Genomic DNA, 5,055 nt, shown 5'->3' on the forward strand with positions numbered 1-5,055 from the left:
TTTATGTGATCTTGGAGCCGGTGTTAGTGTTATGCCTCTCTCTTTATATCGTAGACTTGACTTGAATAAGTTGAAACCTACTGAAATATCTTTGCAAATGGCTGATAAATCAACTGCTATACCTGTCGGTATTTGTGAGCACGTGCCCGTTGTGGTTGCAAACGTTACTATTTTAACGGACTTTGTTATTCTTCATATTCCCGAGGATGATAGTATGTCTATTATTCTTGGAAGACCTTTTCTTAATAATGCAGGGGCTTTTATTGATTGCAACAAAGGCAATGTCACTTTTCATGTTAATGGTAATGAGCATACGGTACACTTTCCGAGGAAACAACCTCAAGTTCATAGTATCAACTCTATTGGAAAAATTCCATCAATTATATTTGGAGGTTTTGAATTTCCTCTACCAACTGTCAAGAAGAAATATGACATTCTTATTATTGGGGATGTGCATATCCCCGTTGAGGTAACCTAGTGTTATTCGAAATTTCTCCGGTTTCATGATTATCGGAATGAGTTTGTTAACAAGACTTGATCAACCTTGTTAGTGGATTCTTTTCGATGAGCATGAGATGGATGAAACGAGAAGCACAAACTTTTGTACCGTCTTTATACTTTTTGTTATTTATATTAAATAAAGTAAAAATAGTATTTTTCTGTCTGTTTCCTGACTTATCCATGCAATATAAAAATATCCCGAAAATAAAAGTCCTCAGAATGCCATGCCAATTTAATATGATTTTTTCGGGAATATTTGAGGATTTATTGTGCAAAAATTACCCCGGGAGGAGCTGCCACCTGGCCACGAGGGTGGTGGGCGCCCCCCCTATAGGGCGCGCCCCCTGCCTCGTGGGCCCACGGTGGCCCTCCTCCACTTATTCCAGCACTCATATTCTTCCTCTGTCTCACACAAACCCGAAAAACCAACTCAAGCATGAGTTCCAGCCACTTTTGTTGCGATTTTCGATCTCCTTGCTCAAAGCACCTCTCGCAAAACTGCTTGGGGAGATTGTTCCTTGGTATGTGACTCCTCCATTGGTCCAATTAGTTTTTATTCTAGTGCTTCATTCATTGCAAATTTGTGCTGCATAGGTGACCATGTTCTTGAGCTTGCATGTCAAATTTATATGGTTCCAAGTAGTTCTAATGCTTGATATAGGCTCTAGGCACCTGTAGGAGTAGTTACTATCAGTTTTATTGAGTTTGGTTTACTTTTATTTTGAAGTTACTAAAAATTTCAGAATCTTTCAGAGAAAAACAATATGTTTAGGAATATGTTCCAAGGTGGTTCCTCTAAGAAGAAAGGACCCAGAATTGCTATGCGCGATGCTGACGAGGATCCACCAAGAGACGCCCCAGTACGGCCTTGCGAATGGCCGTCGGAAAATTTTATGGACCGTGCGGGAATTAAAGAAGAATTCAAATCATATTTGCGCAATGCCGGTCTTGAGGATTTTGAGGCTAACAAATGCCCCCAGTATCATGATCTCACAAGTTCATTTGTGAGGAGGTTTGAGTATTCATCTTCGCGTAATTCTCCTTCAGTCATGTTTGATCTTTATGACAAATCTTATACCATGGACTTAGAGGATTTCACTTCTGCTTGTGAACTTCCATCATGGGGCAGTATTAGGGACCCCCTAAATCTTAATTTAGAAACTTTCTTGCTAGTATAACTGTGGGGGAATCCAAAGATATAACGCAGACTACCATAGGGAGCATTCACTTTCCTGCTATACATTATTTTGCTCTTTTCATCGGTAGATGCATAAATGCTAAGGATGAAGCATGTCACATGTGTGTCCCTGATCTTAGCATTCTTAGGAGTGCTATGTTAGGAGACCAATCTTATCATATGGGAGCCATTGTAGCTCGTAGGTTGCATCATAATAGACATAATGGAGATTTCTTTGGAGGAATTTATGCAACCCGTTTAGCTAATTTTCTTGAGATAGATATTCGTGAGGGTGCTACTGAGTTGCCTCCTGCATATTTAGATTATGACTCTATGGTTTCGCAACGGTTTGTCGAGAGGTCTGAATCACCACTCTTGTACCGCTTAATTTTTGATAAACGACGTGTTTTCCGTATTACTCTCCCTGCTCCTGCCTTTTTTGATTCACAGGCAAAAGGAAGATGTGTTATTACCAGAGAGGAGGCAGAAGAGTATGAGAGGAGAGCGGAGGCAGCCCGACTCCACGCTGCAGCTCAGCAGGCGATAACCGCTACACATCAGTATGATCCCAACTATTCCTCCTCATCACAGTACGACCCCAAAAACTATTATTATGGATATCCGCTTGGCCAGCCGTGGCCATAGACCAACTTAGGCCAAAAGCCTAAGCTTGGGGGAGTACGTATTTCTCACCGACATTACATTTATGTTCACACACACTCGTTGCTAGATGTCGGTGCCCATACTTTTTCATTATATCATCCATGCTAGTTTATTTTCTTTTTCCTACTTTCTTCTTGTGTGTTTGTTAAACCTTAAGAAAAACAAAAAATTAGTAGTAGTTTATTTTTCTGCTGTAGTAGTAATAATTAAAAAGAAAACCCAAAAATATTTCCCGTTCTTCTTTTGCTTATTGGGAGCTTTCCCGTGTAAATAGTTTTATTTCTTTTCTTTTATTTGGGGGTCAGTAGGAGAAGACCATAATTAAATTGTTGAAGTGGCTCTCATATACATTATTGTTGATTTAACCAAGAGCCCATATTGCCTTGTCTTCTCCTGTTTATTGAATGCTCGCAGATTCCAGCTTAGTCCAATGCACGTGCACTCTTATTATTATTCACACCGTTCGGTCGTGCGAGTGAAAGGCAATTATGATGATATATGATGGACTGACTGAGATGAGAAAAGCTTGTATGAACTCGACCTCTTTTGTTTTTGTAAATATGATGAGTCACGCGTTCTTGATTCAGCTTATTATGAATAAACATGTTTGCAATGACAATTAGAGATCAGAGTTACTTGTGCCATGCTTGATTAGCTATGAGTTATAATGATTTACCTTGTATGCCAACATGCTATTGAGATGATTATGATGTGGGATGATGGGGTGGTATCCTCCTTTGAATGATTTAAGTGACTTGACTTGGCACATGTTCACGCATGTATTTGAAACAAATCAACATAGCCTTCACGATATTTATGTTCATGGTAGATTATATCCTACTCATGCTTTTGCATCCAATGTTTATTAATTTTAATGCATGTACATGGCTGTTGTCGCTCTCTAGTTGGTCGCTTCCCAGTCTTTTGCTAGCCTTCACCTGTACTAAGCGGGAATACTGCTTGTGCATCCAATCCCTTAAACCCCAAAGTTATTCCAGATGAGTCCACCATACCTTCCTATATGCGGTATCTACCTGCTGTTGCAAGTAAATTTGTATGTGCCAAACTCTAAACCTTCAAATAAACATTCTGTTTTGTATGCTCGAATAGCTCATGTATCAATAAAGGCTGTCCTTATCTTCCGTGTTAGGCGGCTTATTCTCAAGAGGAGTGAACTCCGCTCCTCACTCACGAGAAAATGGCTGGTCACCGGGATGCCCAGTCCCATGCTTTATGCAAACTAAATCAAAATTAATTGCAAACAAAACTCCCCCTGGGACCTGATGTATGTTGGAGGCACTCGTTGTTTCGAGCAAGACATGGATTGATGCCTGTTGGTGGAGGGGGAGTATAAACTTTACCATTCTGTTTGGGAACCGCCTATAATGTGTTTAGCATGGAAGCGACATCTCTTAGTTGTTACGTTGACAATGAAAGTATGCCGCTCAAAATAAAATTTATCTCTATTTCAAAACCGAGCTCTGGCACCTCTACAAATCCCTGCTTCCCTCCATGAAGGGCCTATCCATTTACTCTTATGCTGAGTCATCACCCTCTTATTAAAAAGCACTAGCTGGAGAGCACAACCGTCATTTGCATTCATCACTGTTAATTTATATTGGGTATGACTATGAATTGGATCTCTTTTACCATGAATTATAATGTCTAGTCAGTCCTTGATCTTTAAAGGTGCTCTGCATTTATGTTTTGCGGTTTCATAAAGGGCTAGCGAGATACCATCTTGTTATATCATATTATGATTGTTTTTGAGAAAGTGTTGTCATCCGAGATTTATTATTATGACTTGCTAGTTGATTATGCTATTGATATGAGTAATGATGAGACCTGAGAATTATTGCAAATGTGGTTAGTTATGATTTATGCTGAAAACTTGAATGCTGGCTTGACATAGTTACAACAACAAGAGCAAACACAGTTTGTAAAAGTTTTTCTTTCTTTCTTTCAGTTTGTCAACTGAATTGCTTGAGGACAAGCAAGGGTTTAAGCTTGGGGGAGTTGATACGTCTCCGTCGTATCTACTTTTCCAAACACTTTTGCCCTTGTTTTAGACTCTATCTTGTATGATTTGAATGGAACTAACCCGGACTGACGCTGTTTTCAGCAGAATTACCATGATGTTGTTTTATGTGCAGAAAACAAATATTCTCGGGATGACCTGAAACTCCACGGTAGGTCTTAGAAAAAACAATAAAAAATCCTCACCAAATATGAAGACCAGGGGGCCCACACCCTTTCCACGAGGGTGGGGGGCGCCCCCCCCCTAGGGCGCGTCCCCTACCTCGTGGGCCCCCTGTTGACCCTCCGACGCCAACTCCAACTCTATATATTTGCTTTCGGAGAGAAAAAATCAGAGAGAAGAAATCATCGCGTTTTACGATACGGAGCCGCCGCCAAGCCCTAAAACCTCTCGGGAGGGCTGATCTGGAGTCCGTTCGGGGCTCTGGAGAGGGGGATTCGTCGCCGTCGTCATCATCAACCATCCTCCATCACCAATTCCATGATGCTCACCGCCGTGCATGAGTAATTGCAACGTAGGCTTGCTGGACGGTGATGGGTTGGATGAGATTTATCATGTAATCGAGTTAGTTTTGTTAGGGTTTGATCCCTAGTATCCATTATGTTCTGAGATTGATGTTGCTATGACTTTGCTATGCTTAATGCTTGTCACTAGGGCCCGAGTGCCATGATTTCAG

This window comes from Triticum urartu, chromosome 1A (assembly GCF_056163025.1).
Source record: "Triticum urartu cultivar PI428250 chromosome 1A, HENAU_Tu73, whole genome shotgun sequence".
NCBI classification, from domain to species: Eukaryota; Viridiplantae; Streptophyta; class Magnoliopsida; order Poales; family Poaceae; genus Triticum; species Triticum urartu.